This window comes from Saimiri boliviensis, chromosome 8, assembly GCF_048565385.1.
Source record: "Saimiri boliviensis isolate mSaiBol1 chromosome 8, mSaiBol1.pri, whole genome shotgun sequence".
In the NCBI taxonomy this organism is placed as follows: Eukaryota; Metazoa; Chordata; class Mammalia; order Primates; family Cebidae; genus Saimiri; species Saimiri boliviensis.
In genome coordinates, this window is record NC_133456.1 from 70563583 (window position 1) to 70584756 (window position 21174).

Sequence of the window (21174 nt, forward strand, 5' to 3'; positions counted from 1 at the left end):
CAGCTACTCCTGAGGCAGGAGGATCGCTTGAACCTGGGAGGCAGAGTTTGGTCACACCATTGCCCTCCAGGCTGGGCAACAGGAGCAAAACTCTGACTCGAAAGAAAGAAAGAGAGAAAGAGAGAAAGACGAAAGAAAGAGAGAGAGAAAGAGGAAAGAAAGAGAGAAAAAGAAAAGGAAGAAAGAAAAAAGAAAGAAAGAGGGAAGGAAAGAAGGAAGGAAGGAGGGAAAGAGGAAGGAAAGAAAGTCCAGGAAAGTTTTGCCTCAGAGAACCAGGCATTGCATCCTATTGGGGAATAATTGCCATATTCAGAATTTGGATATAGCAGTGGTGACTCCTTAAAGAAGTCTTTACAGAAATGATCCCTAACTTTGAGTGAGTCTTTCCCTTGCTACTCTCTCTTCTTTCCGTTTGCCTGGTTCATGACATCAGGATCTGTGCTGTCTCATTATTGAATGGTTTTACTCATATGTGGGAGCCTAAAAGAAGATCGAACTCATGGAGAGAGTAGAAGGGTGGTTACCAGAGCCTGAGAAGGATAGCAGGAGGCAGGAGTAAAGCAGAGACAGTTAGTGGGTACAAAAATTCAGGTAGAAAGAAGGATAGGGTCAAGTATGGTGGCTTACACCAGTAATGTCAGCACTTTGGGAGCCTCAGGTGGAAGGATTGCTTGGGGCCAGGAGTTCGAGACCAGCATGGACAACATAATGAGATTCTGTCTCTACAAAAAACTTTAAAAATCAGCTGGGCATGATGGGCATGTCTGTAGTCACATTGGGAGGATCACTGGAGCCCAGGAGTTTGAGGTTTGAGGTTTTGAGGTTGTAGTGAACTATGATCATGCCACTGCACTCCAGCCTGGGGGAAAGAGTGAGACCCTGTCTCTGAAAAAAAAAAAAAAAAAAAAAAAAGAAGATACAAGGAATAATATCTAGTATTATTATTATCACAACAGGGTGATTATAGCTAATGATAATTTATTATATATTTTTAAAAGTTGATCATTTATTTTCTTTCTTTCTTTTTTTTTTTTTTCAGATGGAGTCTTGCTCTGTTGCCCAGGCTGGAGTGCAGTGGTGCAATCTCAGCTCACTGCAACCTCTGCCTCTAGGTTCAAGCAATTCTCTGCCTCAGCCTCCTGAGTAGCTGAGATTACAGGCACCCGCCACCATGCCCAGCTAATTTTTTTTGTATTTTTAGTAGAGAAGGGGTTTCACCATCTTGGCCAGTTTGGTCTTGAACTCCTGACCTTGTGATCTACCCACAGCCCCACAAAGTGCTGGGATTACAGGTGTGAGCCACCCTGCCAGGCCTGATCACCAATGCTTAAGGTTATGGATACTCTAATTACCCTGATTTGATCATGACAAATTGTATACCTGTATCAAAACATTACAAGTACTCCATAAATATATGCAACTATTGTGTGTCCATAATTAAATATAAAAATTAAGAAATGAAATTAAAGGTTAATTATAGATGCAATGATTTGATGCCTGGAATTTGCTTCAGAATCATCTAGCTGGAAGAGAATAAACAGTGGTATGAGTGATACAAGATTTAATGCATGCTGGTAACTGTTAAAGCTGAGTAATGGGCACAAAAAATGAAAAGACAAGAAAAGAAAACCAGGCTGGGCCCGGTGGGCCTGTAATCAAGCCTGTAATCCCAGAACTTTTGGAGTTTGAGGCAGGTGCATCACTTGAGGTCAGGAGTTCGAGACCAGCCTGGCCAACATGGTGAAACCCTGTCTCTACTAAAAATAAAGATGTTAGCCAGGCATGGTGGCATGCACTTGTAATCCTAGCTACTTCTGGAGGCTGAGACAGGAGAATTGCTTGAACTCGGGAGGCGGAGGTTGCAGGGAGCTGAGATCGTACCACTGTATTCCAGCCTGGGTGACAGAGTGAGACTCCATCTCAAAAACAACAACAACAAAAGGATCTCTGTGTTGTCTCGGAGAAAGCAATATATGTATAAGAATCCGTTTGGAGGCCGGGCGCGGTGGCTCAAGCCTGTAATCCCAGCACTTTGGGAGGCTGAGGCGGGTGGATCACGAGGTCGAGAGATCGAGACCATCCCGGTCAACATAGTGAAACCCCGTCTCTACTAAAAATACAAAAAATTAGCTGGGCATGGTGGCGCGTGCCTGTAATCCCAGCTACTCAGGAGGCTGAGGCGGGAGAATTGTCTGAACCCAGGAGGCGGAGGTTGCGGTGAGCCGAGATCGTGCCATTGTACTCCAGCCTGGGTAACAAGAGCGAAACTCCGTCTCAAAAAAAAAAAAAAAAAAAAAAAAAGAATCCGTTTGGATTCTGTGAATCAGGTGCATGTGACCACCATCTTTTCACCAGCACCGAGTTTCAAATAACTTCCCAGGGAAGTTTTCATATTTATTGGTGTGTATTTATATGTGCAAATGTCTGTGTGTATGTGCTTTTTTGTAATAAGAATGGAAGAAAATAATAGAAACCTAAAAATAATTGATAAGTCAGGATACAGGAACTATGAATAAAATTTCTTCTTCTTCTTTTTTTTTGAGACGGAGTCTTACTCTGTTGCCCAGGCTGGAGTGCAGTGGCGCAACCTCAGCTCACTGTATGCTCCGCCTCCCGGGTTCAAGAGATCCTCCTGCCTCAGCGCCCCCAGTAGCTTGGGATCGCAGGCACACACCACTATGCCTGGCTAATTTTTGTTTTTAGTAGAGACGGGGTTTCACCATGTTGTCCAGGCTGGTCTCAAACTCCTGACCTCAGGTGATCCACCTGCCTCGGTCTCCCAAATTACTGGGATTACAGGCATGAGCCATTGTGTCTGGCCTGAAATTTCTTCTGATTAAAAAATGTTTCATTGCAATATTTGTGCAATGAATGAACATAATAAGGAAGAAAGGTGTCTGTGGAAAAAGGCAGATAAGGAAGAGGAAGTGGCGTAAGCCAACTCTTCAGAAACAAGCAGACTTTCAGCTTTATAGGTTCTAAATACTCCCAACTTTTATATGCTTTTGCATATAAATTTATGAGAGTCCTGGGTTCCAATGCTGTTGTTATCAAATGCTTAGTTTTCCTGAACTTTGGTCTCCTCATCCATAAATGGAATCATAACACTGCTCTTACCTACTTTACAAAGATGTAAAAGGAAGATTTCGATGAGGTAATTATGTGAAGACAAATGTTATTTTAGGATTCTAAAACTGGGTTTTACAATTACGTTTGATAATCAGAATTACCTTGACTTGCCATAGAATTTCCAAAGGTTCATAAGGGATTTCCCTTACGATAATATTGGTTCCGTTATAGCTTGTAGTGTTTAATTTATGTCTTTCAGAGAATCAGGGTAGAACCATGCAAATTTAAGTGTGGCCTCTGGACCCAGATATTATGTGTGTTTGGGAGGCCTTGGACAAGTTACTTAGGCTCACTGAGCCTCAGTTTTCTGTTCTTTAAAATGAGAATGAGAAAGAGAAGTAAGACCTGCCTTTCTGGGCTGCTAAAAAATTGGGAATAACGTATGTAGAGTGCAGAGCACGGGGTTAGCCACACAGGAAGCTCTCAGTCTACGGCGGCTGCTATTGTTATAAAAGGATTCATTTTTATTATTATTATTATTATTATTTTTTTTTTTTTTTTTTTTTGAGGAGGAGGAGTTTCACTCTTGTTACCCAGGCTGGAGTGCAATGGCGCGATCTCGGCTCACCGCAACCTCCGCCTCCTGGGTTCAGGCAATTCTCCTGTCTCAGCCTCCTCAGTAGCTGGGATTACAGGCACACACCACCATGCCCAGCTAATGTTTTGTATTTTTAGTAGAGACAGGGTTTCACCATATTGACCAGGATGGTCTCGATCTCTTGACCTCGTGATCCACCCGCCTCGGCCTCCCAAAGTGCTGGGATTACAGGCGTGAGTCACCGCGCCCGGCCCATGCATGTACTTTGGATAAAAACGAAGTGCTTCGTAGAATTGATTGAGAAAATAAATTAATGGAGGTAGGTCTGGCACAAAATAGGACTCAGAAAATGACAGCTGTGGTCAGAGATAATGACCATGAAGTCTTCATCTCTGAGGAATCTCAGTAGAGCAGCAGGGAACAGGTACAGGAATAAAGCAGGCACTCACATACTTCTACCGTGTTGCTGTATGAAAAAGGCAAAATTGTGTAGCCTATCTGAAGAGAACAAGATCAAGGAAGGTTTCAAAGAGAGATGAAGGAGCCTCGCCTTGGATGACAGGTAGAAATTCTCCAAGACGGAAAGAGGAATGGGTCAGGCAGAGGAGGATGCACAAGGGGTCACACAGCTGTGGAAGTGTGAGGCATGGGCAGGGACACTACCTTATGTCTTTTTTTTTTTTTTTTTTTTTTTTTTTTTTTTTGAGACGGAGTTTCGCTCTTGTTACCCAGGCTGGAGTGCAATGGCGCGATCTCGACTCACTGCAACCTCTGCCTCCTGGGTTCAGGCAATTCTCCTGCCTCAGTCTCCTGAGTAGCTGGGATTACAGGCACACGCCACCATGCCCAGCTAATTTTTTGTATTTTTAGTAGAGACGGGATTTCACCATGTTGATCAGGATGGTCTCGATCTCTTGACCTCATGATCCGCCCGCCTCGGCCTCCCAAAGGGCTGGGATTACAGGCTTGAGCCACTGCGCCCGGCCATCTTTTTTTTTTTTTTTTTTTTTTTTTTTTTAGACAGAGTTTCGCTCTTGTTGCCCAGGCTGGAGTGCGATGATACAATCTCAGCTCACCGCAACCTCCGCCTCCGGGGTCAAGCGATTCTCCTGTCTCAGCCTCTGGAGTAGCTGGGATTACAGGTGCTCGCTACCACACCTGTCTAATTTTGTATTTTTAGTAGAGATGGGGTTTCATCATGTTGGTCAGGCTGGTCTTGAACTCCCGACCTCAGGTGATCCACCTGCCTCGGCTTCCCAAAGTGCTGGGATTACAGGCTTGAGCCACTGCGCCTGGCCAACACTGCCTTCTGTCTTGAGCGGAGCACAGCCACATGGTGAGACTGGTAAGAGATGGGCTGGAGAGGTGGTATTGCCTTGCACACCCAAGTGCCACTGGTGGTGGTTTTTGAGCAAAAGACAGACAGTGCAGTGGTCCTGTACGTCTTCCATTGCCCCTCCAGAGTCACTGTCCATTCTCCTCCACCTGCCTATGACCTAGAGGGAAGTCCTGTTGAAGATAACATCACTGAGCTTCTTTGGGCTTTGGCTTCCAGCAGGGTCTGGCCAATGATGACACAGGGAGGAAATCAGAAGCAGGGAGACTGAAATTCGGGTGTTTATTCTCTCGACAGCACCAGTCAGGTAGCCCCGTCCATGTAGCTCTGACCCCCCAAGAGGGGGACTCCTGCTCCTCGCAGCTTCTGACAGAGGGGTGGCAAATGTGCCTCACCAATACCAGCACCAAGAGATGGAACTGTCTTCTGGCTGTTCACAAACATTCCTTTCAGGAACTTTCTCCAAACTACCCAATTGGAGGTACCAAATGCTATGTACCAGCCCCCTGATTGACATAGAAGTTAAATAAATAATAAAATCAATGTGACTGTGCAGAGAGCTAGGGCAAGGAGACCTGAGTCCAAGTGGCATAAGGCGAGAAGTTCCAGGGCATACCGTTTACATAAAAAAGCAATGGTTTGTTGATTGCTTTGTGGCCGTTGGTCTGAAAGCAGCGGGAAACCTGGCATGGAGAACATCCTCAGCTTGGTCTCGGACTGAGTCACTCATGAGGGGATCGAAGGGCGACACCGTGCAATGCTGTTCCCCATCTTCCTGGGTAGACTGGCCTCAAGGGGAAGGCCTTGGAATCATCTGTCTCATGTCAAGACAGTTGCTCTTCTTAGGACGGCTGCCAGGGCGTAGATGAAAGGCAGAAGTGGCTGTGGGTGGCGGCCGGGCGCGGTGGCTCAAGCCTGTAATCCCAGCACTTTGGGAGGCCGAGGCGGGTGGATCACGAGGTCGAGAGATCGAGACCAACCATGGTCAACATGGTGAAACCCCGTCTCTACTAAAAATACAAAAAATTAGCTGGGCATGGTGGTACGTGCCTGTAATCCCAGCTACTCGGGAGGCTGAGGCAGGAGAATTGTCTGAACCCAGGAGGCGGAGGTTGCGGTGAGCCGAGATCGCGCCATTGCACTCCAGCCTGGGTAACAAGAGTGAAACTCCGTCTCAAAAAAAAAAAAAAAAAAAAAAAAAAAGTGGCTGTGGGTGACTGACGTGGCACACACAGGAAGAAAAGCCTCTTTTTCCATGCCATTTTTCCTCCCCAAGGAGCCAACAGAGCTTCTATTCTCCAAGTCTGCTCCTCACCTTACCCAAGGGATGCAGAACTAGCTACTCTCTCTTCCTTTGCTCCTGTCCATCGCGGACTCCAAAAGAGTGGGATGCCACCGTTTACTTTTTATGGCTCTCTCCAGGCGGGTTGGACATTGAGCCTTCACTTTAGTTATGTAATGAAAACACATGTTTCCTATTGCAGGCGTTCTGGGCAGCAGTGTGGAGGAGGGAGAGAGGAAGTGAGGATGCGGGGGGAAGAGGACCGGGTGACTTCCACTGAGCAGAAATTCCAGCGGAGAGGAGAAGACATTCTCAGACCTCAGAGGCGTAGCTGGAAGCAGTTCATTCAATGGTCATTTAGCCTTGAGCGCTGTCTATGCAGGGCACTGCGGGGCTTTGGGGAAATGTGAAGTGGAGTGGAGGGGATGCTGTGGGAAGAGGGGTGAGACCCGTAGACAAATACGTGATTAGATAGAGGAAGTGTCATGGGGTGTAGAAGACAGAGGTGAGATCCTGTGCTGGGAAGTGAACCCTGGAGGCAGAGTTCGAGTTGGCTCTTGAAAGACGGCTGAGTGTGGAAGCGGCCGGGGATTTCCTGGCCCTAGTCCCCACCTTTACTGCCCCGCCTTGCCCGGCCTTTCCAAAGCAACGAACCTACCTCATTGTGTGTAGAGAACAGTGTCAGATATTTGATAAATAAATAGATAACCCTTGACAAGGACATGCCTCAGACTGCATGTGGGATCTGAGACAAATCATACATTTTGCAAAGGCTACCTTCATCACCTCAGCCACACCAGCAGTAAATAAATATTTGCTTTTAATAAAGAATTAATATATGACTATGTTTTGGTCGTAAAAAGAGAAATCAGACATTATAGGCATGACAGAAGTTCCCTTTGAAGTCACCACCCCCAAGCCCATCTTCACCTCTCCAACTCCACTGCTCTGTGTGTGAGTCCGTGGTTATGTAACGGTATCACAGTGTGGGTTCATCTGCAGTCTCTGTTGAACACTCAGTATTTTTGGAGCTCATTTGTAGTTGCTTCACACAATTCCATCTGCATTCTTTTAATTTCTCATCTAAGGAAATACTTTCCTTAACTGTTTCTGCAAGTTTCCTAATGATAAGAGTCACCTAGAAATATTCGGCCCTCACCCCTAAGAGAGTCTGGTTTCATGGGACTGGGAAGCGGGTTGAAGAAATTATTATTATTATTATTATTATTATTATTATTATTTAAGACACAGTCTCGCCGGGCGCGGTGGCTCAAGCCTGTAATCCCAGCACTTTGGGAGGCCGAGGCGGGTAGATCACAAGGTCAAGAGATCGAGACCATCCTGGTCAACATGGTGAAACCCCGTCTCTACTAAAAATACAAAAAATTAGCTGGGCATGGTGGCACGTGCCTGTAATCCCAGCTACTCAGGAGGCTGAGGCAGGAGAATTGCCTGAACCCAGGAGGCGGAGGTTGCGGTGAGCCGAGATCGCGCCATTGCACTCCAGCCTGGGTAACAGGAGTAAAACTCTGTCTCAAAAAAAAAAAAAAAAAAAAAAAGACACAGTCTCACTCTGTCGCCCAAGCTGGAGTGCAGTGATGCAACCTCCGTATCCCAGGTTCAAGAGATTCTCCTGTTTCAGCCGCCCACCTCCCCGAGTAGCTGGGATGACAGGCACCCACCACCATGCCTGGCTATTTGGCTACTTTTCTTTTCTTTTTCTTTTTTTTTTTTTTTTTTGTATTTTTAGTAGAGACAGAGCTTCACCATGTTGGCCAAGCTGGTCTCAAACTCCTGACCTCAGGTGATCCGCCCGCCTCAGCCTCCCAAAGTGCTGGGATTACAGGTGTGAGCCACCGTGCCTGGCCAATAAATTAATTTCTACCAGTATCCTAGGTGATTTTTATCATTCAGAAAGTCTGCAAACATGATCATGGTTTATTGAATCATTTTCATATCAAAGATAATTTCAGTAGTTTAAATTTTTTATATCACAAACAATGCTACAATACATTTCTTTGTATATTTTTTCTAGTGAACATATGTTTTTTTCTGAGGTCAATACCAAGAAATACGCCAGGCTCGGTGGCTCAAGCCTGTAATCCCAGCACTTTGGGAGGCCGAGGTGGGTGGATCACGAGGTCAAGAGATCGAGACCATCCTGGTCAACATGGTGAAACCCCGTCTCTACTAAAACTACAAAAAAATTAGCTGGGCATGGTGGCGCGTGCCTGTAGTCCCAGCTACTCAGGAGGCTGAGACAGGAGAATTGCCTGAACCCAGGAGGCGGAGGTTGCAGTGAGCCGAGATTGCGCCATTGCACTCCAGCCTGGGTAACAAGAGAGAAACTCCGTCTCAATTAAAAAAAAAAAAAAAAAGGCCGGGCGCGGTGGCTCAAGCCTGTAATCCCAGCACTTTGGGAGGCCGAGGCGGGTGGATCACGAGGTCGAGAGATCGAGACCATCCTGGTCAACATGGTGAAACCCCGTCTCTACTAAAAGTGCAAAAAATTAGCTGGGCATGGTGGCACGTGCCTGTAATCCCAGCTACTCAGGAGGCTGAGGCTGGAGAATTGCCTGAGCCCAGGAGGCGGAGGTTGCGGTGAGCCGAGATAGCGCCATTGCACTCCAGCCTGGGTAACAAGGGCGAAACTCCGTCTCAAAAAAAACAAAAACAAAAACAAAAACAAACAAACAAACAAAAAAAAAACCAAGAAATAGAATTGTTGGGTCATGTGGTGCATGCATTTAATATTATGTTAATACTGAAACATTGTCTCCTGGTGTGGCTGTGCCAATGTATGGTACCATCGCTGTCTCATCACCATTTGTTCTTATACTAAAAAGATAAATCATGTCCACTCTTTCCTCACTTCCTAACATCAAGTTTTACCAGAACTCATAATTACACTCTGCCTTTCTCTATCTACTCTTTAATATTCTAGTGAAGGGAATTAAAACTCACCCAGAAATTCATACCAGAAATCTAAGAGGCTTCTAAGACGCGTCTTACTTCTTGCTCCCTGGCACTGATAGATTGCAAAACTTGAGCAATTCCACCACTGGAATGACTCCTGCATGTATCATCACTTCCTAATTCAATTCTGTCTTTTTTTTTCTCCATTTCAGACAATGTCATAAATCCCCGAATGGATCTCCCTGCTCTTCCTCACACCCCTTCCTAAAACTCCCACATATGAATTATATAAAATCATATCAGCTCACTGATTGCAGCTCTCCAGTGAATATCAACTTTCATCAGAATCAACTTCAGATTTAAGTATTTGCAAAGACTATAAACTCAACTTCTTGTTGCCTATTTCTTATCAAACTCTGGTTTGATCTCGATGTTATTTATGAAGAACTGTCTGAAGGACATGCAAGTTGTCCGTTTGTCTAACTATTCTAGATTTTACTCATTGAAAAATCATGCCAAATACTTGGTCAATGTAGTTCTCTGTAGACTTGCTTTCCATGAGTTATTATTTGCTTTACCTGTCATGTCTAAGTTTTTCTTCTGAGAAACACTGTAAAAAACGATCTCTAGATTTGCAATATCTGGAACAGTGCTTTGTTTATATAAATATCATCACATATGTGTATAAATACCTGCATGCACATACATCAAATTGAAACTACGGGGGGAAATTCAGAGTTGATCATCTGTCCCGTGTTTTTTCCGATTCATCTTTATCTACTATACATTATGTAAACCCAGACCTACTGACTTCCTTGCATGAACTAAGTTTTTTTTTCCTTCTTTTTAAAAATACTTCCGTGGTTTTTTTTTTTTTTTTTTTTTAGTTTTTTTTATTTTTTATTTATTTATTTATTGAGACAAAGTCTCACTCTGTCACCCAGGCTGGAGTGCAATGGCACAATCTTGGTTCACTGCAACCTCTGCCTCCTGGGCTCAAGTGATTCTCCTACCTCAGCCTCCCGAGTAGCTGGGATTACAGGAACCTGCCACCAAGCCCAGCTAAATTTTGTAATTTTAGTAGAGATAGGGTTTCACCATGTTGGTCGGACTGGTCTCGAACTTCTGACCTCAGGTGATCCACGCACCTCAGCCTCCCAAAGTGCTGGGACTACAGGCGTGAGCCACTGCGCCCAGCAATACTTCTGTGCTCTTATCTCCTGACTGGACTCCTCTTATTCACCTTCGGTTAAACTGAGAAACTCTAACTCAGCCAGAAGACCCTCTCAGAGTCAGCCCAGGCCAGTCTTCTGTGCTCCTACAGCACACTGCATGTCAACCTTTGCAATTATTCGTTTACGTGTCCACACCCTCTTCTAGATTGCCTGCTTTTCTAAGGCAGGACATACGTGTCTTCATCTTTATAGCCCTCATATCACCTCATAGAAAACGTGGAACCTCACATAGTAGTTGTTTAGTAAGTATTTGTTAAGCTGGGCGCGGTGGCTCACACCTGTAATTCCAGCACTTTGGGAAGCCGAGGAAGGTGGATCACCTGAGGTCATAAGTTCGAGACTAGCCTGCCCAACACGGCAAAACCTTGTCTCTACTAAAAAAAATACAAAAATTAGCTGGGCTTGGTGGCTGGTGCCTGTAATCCCAGCTACTCAGGAGGCTGAGGATGAAGAATCGTTCCCAGGAGGTGGTGGTTGCAGTGATCCAAGATCGCGCCGCTGCACTCCAGCCTGGGCCACAGGGAGAAACTCTATCTCAAAAAAAAAAAAAAAAAAAAAAATCTGTTTTTTAAAAAAATGTATATATAGCTGGAGGTATGAGCAAAGGCAGCTTCTTTTACTTCCATTTTAGTCACTGCAGTCACCTGGAGTCCCTGAAATGACCATGATTTGCCCTAACTGTCATAACTTCTGTGGATAACTGTGGTTGCAGAAAAGAGAAATTCTGAACTATAAGGGACATTTCACCCCTGGCCTTTGGCACACGGTACACGCGTGGCTGGGTGTGTGTGGTCAGAAGAGAGCCTGCCAAGTCTGAGGCTATGAACCTGGACTGGCAGCCTGGGTTACAGGGGAAGGGTTGAGGCTGGATTGGGGAAGTTTAATATACTATGCTTTATTTTTCCTTTTTGCTAATATTTATCTTTTTTTTTTTTTTTTTTTTTTTTTGTAGAGATGGGGTTTGCCATATTGCCCAGGCTGGTCTCAAACTACTGACCTAGCGGAATCTGCTTGTCTCGGCCTCCCAAAGTGCTCACTGCAACCTCCATCTCCCGGGTTCAAGTGATTCTCCTGCCTCAGCCTCCGGAGTAGCACACCATGATGCCTGGCTAATGTTTTTTTTTTGTTTTTTTTGTTTGTTTGTTTGTTTGTTTTTTGAGATGGAATCTCACTCTACCATCCAAACTGGAGTGCAGTGGCATGATCTCAGCTCATTGCAACCTCTGCCTCCCGGATTCAAGCAATTCTTCTGCCTCAGCCTCCTGAGTAGCTGGGATTGCAGGCACACACCACCATGCCTGGTTAATTTTTGTATTTTTCATAGAGACAGGGTTTCACCTTATTGTCCAGGCTGGTCTTGAACTCCTGACCTTGTGATCTAGCCGCCTCCTCCTCCCAAAGTGCTGGGATTACAGGCGTGAGCCACTGCACCTGGTCAGGCCTTACTCTTGACATTGGGTTATGGTTCCCCAGGAGGGCTTAGTTAACCTCCAAAAAGTTTCATTAAGAGATTGTCTGGTTTTCTGTAAAGATTTTTAATTTGGGGTTCTTCTCAAGTTTTTGAATCTGAGTTTCTGTTTCTGACTGAGTTGGTGCCAAGTTGTGTTATTTCATTTTACTGAACTAACAAGAAAAGATTATTGGTAGACCTGACATATAAGAGACATGCTAGAACCATGCAAAGGCCATGGAGTTATGCAGCTGTTTGTGAAAGAAGGCTTTACAGAAAATCAGTGGGAAATTGGGTCCTCAACCAGCACGAAGTAACCCAGGCACAGAGATACGCGAGACGTGCAATTGCGTGTGCTCTTGAAGAGGTGTGATTCGGTTTCAGCAAAGTGTTGTCAACTGCCATGTTAAATTAGTGTTCATTTGAATTTCACTGGTCTTGTTATTTTTTCTGCATTTTTATTTATTTTGATCCGTGTTTATTATAAATTTAGACTTTTCCTAGTTCTATGTATATAAGAAATTAATACACAATTAAATAACATTACAATAAAAGTGGTCTAAGTCAACATTAGACCCCTAAGAGTCTGGTGAGGCTTTTTGTTGTTGTCTCTGCTTTGAAAGGGGCCTGTATCTTGTTTGAGATTGAGCAGCAGTGATCTAAAGCCTCTCTCCTCAAACAATTGGGCAATTGGTGTAATTAGAACAGGCCGAGCCGGGCGCGGTGGCTCAAGCCTGTAATCCCAGCACTTTGGGAGGCGGAGGCGGGTGGATCACGAGGTCAAGAGATCGAAACCATCCTGGTCAACATGGTGAAACCCCGTCTCTACTAAAAATACAAAAAAATTAGCTGGGCATGGTGGCACATGCCTGTAATCCCAGCTACTCAGGAGGCTGAGGCAGGAGAATTGCCTGAACCCAGGAGGCAGAGGTTGCGGTGAGCCGAGATCGCGCCATTGCACTCCAGCCTGGGTAACAAGAGGAAACTCCGTCTCAAAAAAAAAAAAAAAAAAAAAAAAGAACAGGCCGGGCGTGGTGTCTCACACCTATAATCCCAGCACTTTGGGAGGTCGAGGTGGGTGGATCACGAGGTCAAGAGATCGAGACCATCCTGGTCAACATGGTGAAATCCCGTCTCTACCAAAAATACAAAAATTAGCTGGGCGTGGTGGCACGTGCCTGTAATCCCAGCTACTCAGGAGGCTGAGGCAGGAGAATTGCTTAACCCAGGAGGCGGAGGTTGCGGCGAGCCGAGATCGCACCATTGCACTCCAACCTGGGTAGCAAGAGCAAAACTCCGTCTCAAAAAAAAAAAAAAAGAAAAGAAAAAGAAAAGAAAAAAAAAAAAAAAAGAAATTTCGCTGCGGCCACAGCAGAGACATTTTGGCTTTAGTCTACCACAATGGCCAAGTGAGCCTTGGCCATTTGAAACGGGAACTGACATTAATTGTCCAATATTGGCAAAAGGCCTTACACGTGAAACCTTATTTAGTCCTCACAACTACCATGGTCCCAGTTTCACAGATGGAAAGAAACAGGCTCAGAGAGGTTCAGTAGGTTACACAAGGTCAGAAGATCAAGGTTAGTGCTGCAGTGAGATTCTAACCCAAATACTTAGAGGTCCAAAACACATAACTGAGTTATGTTACAAAATACGTAACCCAAATATGCAAAGCTCCAAAAGTCGGCCACTCACTCCCTCATAAAATGTTCAGATTTTTTTGTTTTATGCTTACAGCAAAGTACTATATGGCTGCAGTTTAAAGTGCAAAAGGTTCCACAAGGTTTATGAGGAAAAGCAGTGATTCCCTCCCTCCCTGTCTCCCATAGCCGCCTCCCCAGAAGCAATCCCTGTCCTGCATCTGCATTTTTGAGATGGAGTCTTGCTCTGTCACTCAGGCTGGAGTGCAGTGGCGCGATCTCAGCTCACGACAACCTCCACCTCCCGGGTTCAAGCGATTCTCCTGCCTCAGCCTCCAGAGTAGCTGGGACTACAGGGCGTGCCACCACGCCCGGCCAATTTTTGTATTTTTAGTAGACACAGGGTTTTGCCATGTTGGCCAGGCTGGTCTTGATCTCCTGACCTTGTGATCCGCCTGCCTTGGCCTCCCAAAGGGCTGGGATTACAGGCGTAAGCCACCGCGCCTGGCCAGTGGGTGCTTCTCATATTTGCTTTTATGTTCCTATACAATGTGTTTATATTGCTAACTTCTTGATTTTTCAGGTGTCAAAAAATAACTTCCCACTACAGAAGAGAAGGTTAATTCTTTCTCCCTGTCTCCACCACACGCCACTGTGCATACTACACTCGCTGACCCCTCTCCTTCCAATATACTTATGTCATAACTTTTGCCTGCTCAGCATTAGGGTTTATATCACAATGATTCTTCACAGCTGAGTCATACTGTAAACCATAACACTGCTTTTTCTTTCTTTTCTTTCTTTTTTTAAAAATAAAGATGGGGTTTCACCATGTTGGTCAGGTTGGTCTTGAACTCCCGACCTCAGATGATCTGTGCGCCTTGGCCTCCAAAGTGCTTGGATTACAGGCGTGAGCCACCATGCCCGGCCTGCTTTTTCTTTCTTATACAATTTTTTTTTCCTAATAATTATTTTATTTTTTTTCCTTTTGCCTTGTTTTCTTTTTCTGGGTTTTATTTTAATCATTAGTTCAATGCATACTCTTTGGTATTTGTATTCTCTTAGGATGCTCAGACACATCTCATAGCCTCCCAATTTCACCTCCTTGAAGATTCTCTCCTGGAACTCTATGGCTTGTCCCACCTTGGACTAGCTGCTCTCACAATTCCCTTCGCCATTACCCTGGAATTTCCCTTTAACAGTCCCTGTGTGAAATTCTGCTTTCTGTATCCACTGCTTCTGCTTTCTGGTTTACTGGCCACATCCGAATAGCTTTCTGAGAAAGCAAAGGAGAGAAGTAAATGTTTGGAAACCTTGTAATTTCTAAAAATGTCTTTTTTCTTTTCCCTACCATCATACATGATAAAAGTTTAGTTCGATATAAAGTTCTGTGTTAGTAATCATTTTCATTTAGAATTCTGAGGACATGATTCTTTTGCTTTCTAACTTCCAGTGTTGCTACGAAAAAGTCTGAAAATCTTTTGTTGTGACTTTTTTCCTTTCTCTGGAGGCTTGTAAGACCGTTTCATCTCCATGATATTATCTTTTTCTATAATACGCCTTCGTGTGGGTTTATTTTCATCCTTTTTGTTGGATACTCAGTAAGTCCTTTTGAATATGAAAACTCATCCTCTGGACTAGGCGCAATTGTAAAATTAATTCATTGTAGGTTTCTATCTTCTATTTTATTTATATTTATTTAGTTTTTGGAACTCCTGTTCTCTGGATATCATATCTTTAAGGCTGTCTTCTAATTTTATCTTTGCTTTTCTCTTTTCTTTTTCTTTCTATTTTTTTTTTTTTCTTTTGAGACTGAGTCTTGATTCGTTGCCCAGGCTGGAGTGTAGTGGAATGATGTCAGTTCACTGCAACCTCTAACTCCTGGGTTCAAGCAATTCTTTTGCCTCAGCCTCCTGAGTAGCTGGGATTACAGGCATGTGCCACCACAACTGGCTAATTTTGTATTTTTAGTAGAGATGGAGTTTCTCTATTTTGGTCAGGCTGGTCTTGAACTCCTGACCTCAGGTGATCCACCTGCCTCAGCCTCCCAAAGTGCTGGGATTACAGGCATGAGCCACCGCACCTAGCTACTTTTTGTATTTTTAGTAGAGACGGGGTTTCCCCATGTTGGTCAGGCTGAGCCGCCATGCTGGGCCTGCTTTTATATTTTCTAACTCTGTCATTTTGCTTTATGTCCAGGACTAGTTTTATCATTCAATCTTCTATTGCCTTTTTCATATTTTTAAATTTCCAATAATTCCTTTTTGTTTTCTAAATTTTCATTAAAAATAATGTTTTGTCCTTGTTTCATAATTACAGTATTTTACCTCATGGTGTTCACATCCTCAGGGTTATTTTTTTTATTTTTATTTTTTTGAGACGGAGTTTCGCTCTTGTTACCCAGGCTGGAGTGCAATGGCATGATCTCGGCTCACCACAACCTCTGCCTCCTGGGTTCAGGCAATTCTCCTGCCTCAGCCTCCTGAGTAGCTGGGATTACAGGCACGCACCACCATGCCCAGCTAATTTTTTGTATTTTTAGTAGGGACGGGGTTTCACCATGTTGACCAGGATGGTCTCGATCTCTCGACCTCGTGATCCACCCGCCTCGGTCTCCCAAAGTGCTGGGATTACAGGCTTGAGCCACCATGCCCGGCCATGGGTTGTTATTTTTATTGTATAATCTGTTTCACTCCAGTTGCTTTTTTCTATCCATTCGCTTAACTTATCGTTTTATTGTTAAAGGCTTTTTTTTGGTTGTTTAGTTGTATCTAAGACAAAGGTGTTCAATCCGTTGGTTTCCCTGGGCCACAGTGGAAGAAGAATTGTCTTGGGCCACACATAAAATACACGAATGCGAACAATGGCTGATGAGCTAAATAATAAATAATAATAAATAAATAAATAAACAAAATTGCAAAAAAAACCTCATAATGTTTACTAATTAGAAGAATTTTGCAGACTCAAAAGAAACTCATAATATGTTTCATTTCTTTTTGAGACGGAGTCATGCTCTGTTGCCCAAGCTAGAGTGCAGTGATGTGCCTCCCAGGTTCAAACAATTCTTCTGCCTCAGCTTCCCAGGTAGCTGGGATTACAGGTGTGCGCCACCATGCCTGGCTAATTTATTTATTTATTTTTATTTTTATTTTTTTTGAGACGGAGTTTCACTCTTGTTACCCAGGCTGGAGTGCAATGGCGCGATCTCGGCTCACCGAAACCTCTGCCTCCCGGGTTCAGGCAATTCTCCTGCCCCAGCCTCCTGAGTAGCTGGGATTACAGGCACGAGCCACCATGCCCAGCTAATTTTTGTATTTTTAGTAGAGACGGGGTTTCACTGTGTTGACCAGGATGGTCTCGATCTCTCGACCTGGTGATCCACCCGCCTCGGCCTCCCAAAGTGCTGGGATTAAAGGCTGAGCCACCACCCCTGGCCTATTTTTTTATTTTTTTATTTTTTTATTTTTTTATATTTATTTATTTATTTATTTATTTATTTATTTATTTATTTATTTTGAGACGGAGTTTTGCTCTTGCTACCCAGGCTGGAGTGCAATGGCGTGATCTCGGCTCACTGCAACGTCCGCCTCCTGGGTTCAGGCAATTCTCCTGCTTCAGCCTCCTCAGTAGCTGGGATTACAGGCACACACCACCATGCCCAGCTAATTTTTTGTATTTTTAGTAGAGACGGGGTTTCACCATGTTGACCAGGATGGTCTGGATCTCTTGACCTCGTGATCCACCCACCTCGGCCTCCCAAAGTGCTGGGATTACAGGCGTGAGCCACCACGCCCAGCCCTTTTTTTAATTTTATTTTTAAGTAGAGACGGTGTTTCACCATGTTGGTCAGGCTGGTCTCTAACCCCTGAACTTTTGATCCGCCCGCCTCAGCCTCCCAAAGTGCTGCGATTACAGGAGTGAGCCACTGTGCCCTGCTAAAAACTCATAATGTTTTAAGAAAGGTTATGAATTTGTGTCAGGCCACATTCAAAGCTGGCCTGTGGCCCACGGACATCAGGTTGGACAGGCCTGATCTAAGAGATAAGGATTAAAGACTGAGAGTCACTGTGAGGCCATAAGCCTAGAATGGGCTGGGCGCGGTGGCTCAAGCCTGTAATCCCAGCACTTTGGGAGGCCGAGGCGGGTGGATCACGAGGTCAAGAGATCGAGACCATCCTGGTCAACATGGTGAAACCCCGTCTCTACTAAAAATACAAAAAATTAGCTGGGCATGGTGGCATGTGCCTGTAATCCCAGCTACTCAGGAGGCTGAGGCAGGAGAATTGCCTGAACCCAGGAGGCGGAGGTTGCGGTGAGTGGAGATCGCGCCTTTGCACTCCAGCCTGGGTAACAAGAGCGAAACTCCGTCTCAAAAAAAAAAAAAAAAAAAAAAAGCCTAGAATGTTCAGCTGGGGAAACTCTGGAGTTAGTATCTTTAGTTTTTTTTCTCGTGCTATCAGAGAAGACACTTCCATTTTCAGCCAGAGGGTAACGGTATTATGGGGACCAAATATAGAAAGAGGGCTAGTGGCATGTGAGTGTGTGTGTGTCAGGGTAGTGTCAGAGTCTTCATTCAGTGACCCTTTGACCTGGTACAGTACTTCTGTCCTCAGCTATGCCTGGTCTCCATACTCCAGAGACTGTTTCACTCTCTCCAGAGAATAAATCTTCAGCCTCCTGCAGGGATGGCGGGGAGTACCCAGCTGTACAGGGTGGGGAAGGGGATTTGGGAGTCCCCTAGGAGAAATAGAGTAGGTTTAAGCGTTTGTTTAAATGTTAAAATAAATAGTTAAAATAGTAAACGTGCTAAAAATAACACTTAGTGGATTTCTTTCTTATTAAAGCGTAAATATTTGCTAAAAGTAGAAAAAAGTCCACGGGGTGCCTTGGCTCATGCCTGTCATCCCAGCACCTTGGAAGGCTCAGGCGAGTGGATCACCTGAGGTCAGGAGTTTGACACCAGCCTGACTAACATGGTGAAACCCCTTCTGTACAAAAATACAAAATTGGCCAGGCATGGCGGTGCATGCCTGTAATCTCAGCTACTTGGGAGGCTGAGGCAAGAGAATTGCTTGAACCTGGCAGGCGGAGGTTGCAGTGAGCCAAGATCGTGCCATTTCACTCCAGCCTGGGCAACAAGAACGAAACTCCATCTCAAAAAAATAAATTAGGCTGGGCGTGGTGGGTCACACCTGTAATTCCAGCACTTCAAGAGGCGGAGACTGGCAGATCACAAGGTCAGGAGACCAAGACCATCCTGGCTAACTCAGTGAAACCCCGTCTCTACTAAAAATACAAAAAATTAGCCAGACATGGTGGTGCGTGCCTGTAATCCTAGCTACTTGGGAGGCTGAGGCAGGAGAATCCCTTGAATCCAGGAGGCGGAGATTGCAGTGAGCTGAGATTGTGTCACTGCACTCCAGCCTGGGCGACAGACCGAGATTCTGTCTCAAATAAATAAATAAATAAATAAAAAGTAAGTAAGTAGCCAGGTGTGGTGGCTCACACCTGTAATCCCAGCACTTTGGGAGGCTGAGGTGGGCAGATCACCTGAGGTCAGGAGTTTGAGACCAGCCTGACCAATACGGTGAAACCCCGTCTTTATTAAAATAAATTTTTTAAAAAAGTAAGTAAGTAAAATTAGCCAGGCATGGGGGCACACACCTATAATTTCAACTATTCAGGAGGTTGAGGCTTGAGACTCTCTTTAACTTGGGAGGTGAAGGTTGGAGTGAGCCAAGATCGTGCCATTGTACCCAGCCAGCCTGCGTGACTGAGAATATCTCAAGAAAGAAAAAAGAGAGAGAGAGACAGAGAGAAATTGTAAAGTAGACCAAGGCAAAAATGAAGGAAATAAAAGACTACCCCTACTCTCAATATCCAGAGAAACTACTGCTAACCTTTTAGTGTATTTCCTCCTCCTCTTTTTACATGTGTGTATTTACATGTGTGTGTTTTATTTCTTCAAAATTGTGGTGACATAATTAATGCTGTTTTTTAGTTGTTTTCTACTTACCAATATATCATAGAAGACTTTTCAGAAATGACTTTTAAGACTTCTAGCTGGCATGGTGGCAGGTGCCTGTAATCCCAGCTATTTGGTGGGGCTGAGGCAGGCGAATCACTTGAACTCGGGAGGTGGAGGTTGCAGTGAGCCGAAAGTGTTCCACTGCACTCCAGCCTGAGCAACAGGGTGAGACTCTGTCTCAAAAAAAAAAAAAAGACTTCTAGCTTTCCATTGGTAAATGCTTCTTGGAACCTAGTAAGAAACCTGACCAAATTAGTAAATCCGCCCCTGCATTTGGAGGTCAAATCCTGCCCATGTCCCCATGTATACATTTTCTTATTTTAGTTAGTAGGGAAAACAAATGTTCAGTGAAAATAAATAAAGTACCCTTAAACTCACCAAAGAGTTTCAGGTAAAGCACTTGGTTGAATTTTTAATCCATTTCTTTTCACTAGCAACACGAATAGCTAAAAGTGTCAGGGACTCTGTGAGACAGAGAAAAAGAAGAATTAATTTTTTATCAGAAGGTAATAGGATGAGACCTTGCTAACTCAATTCCACTGCTCTGCAAAATTAACTTCCGAGGGTCAGATGCTGCTCACACTGACTGCAAGCCAAATACGGTCAACACAGATTGGGTATAAAACACATGAAAATTTCCTGATACAAGGGAAAGAGGTTTCAGCTTCCTTTTTTAGCTTTTCTTTTTCTCCACCTTTGTCCATTCCCCTCCAAAAAGACCTCCAAACACCTGTCTTGCTAATGTGCTAGTAGAAAAACTCACTAAAACAGATCCCCCGGGTTAAATATCCTTTGATGTACTGGTTGCACAAAGCATGACTACCCGTTTTGGAGATTTTGGCAAATTGTGTGTTCCAACCAGGGCTACCGGACCTGTTCTTCCTCAGGCTTTGCTTCTGGCCTTCACGAAAGAGTTATTTATTCTTGAACAGGCGCGGTGGCTCACGCCTGTAACCCCAGCACTTTGGGAGGCGGAGGTGGGCAGATCACAAGGTCAGAAGTTCAAGACCAGCCTGATCAACAAGGTGAAACCCCCGCTCTACTAAAATATACAAAAATTAGCTGGGCATGGAGCTGGGCACCTGTAATCCCAGCTACTTGGGGGAGGCTGAGGCAGGAGAATCACTGGAATCCTGGAGGCAGAGGTTGCAGTGAGCCAAGATTGCACTACTGCACTCCAGCCTAGGCGATGGAGCGAGACTCTGTCTCAAAATGAAACAAAACAAAACAAACAAAAAAAGAGTTACTTATTCTTTAAGCAATTGTGTACTGCCTTCTTCTTACAGATAATTGGATTTGTCAGGTATGTCCCCACTGAGAATGAGCTTCATCACCAATAGGTTTATTAATCTCAAGACTCTCAAAAGCACACTGTTCAAAATGACTGTGACCGTGGTTAGCACAGGGTCGTGTATGGGGTGAATACCACGGAGTGTTATGTTCTGGAGACAGTGGCGAGGGAATTTGTCAGTCTCCTCATCTTAGAAAGTTCTTTGGGCCTTCAACTTTCTTCTTTTCCACACTGTTCTTTCTCCTGCCTTTTCCTTCCTCACTACCTGTGCTCTTGATCAGGCAACCAGAAGTCACCAGGAGGCAGCAATTGCTGATACTACATCTGGC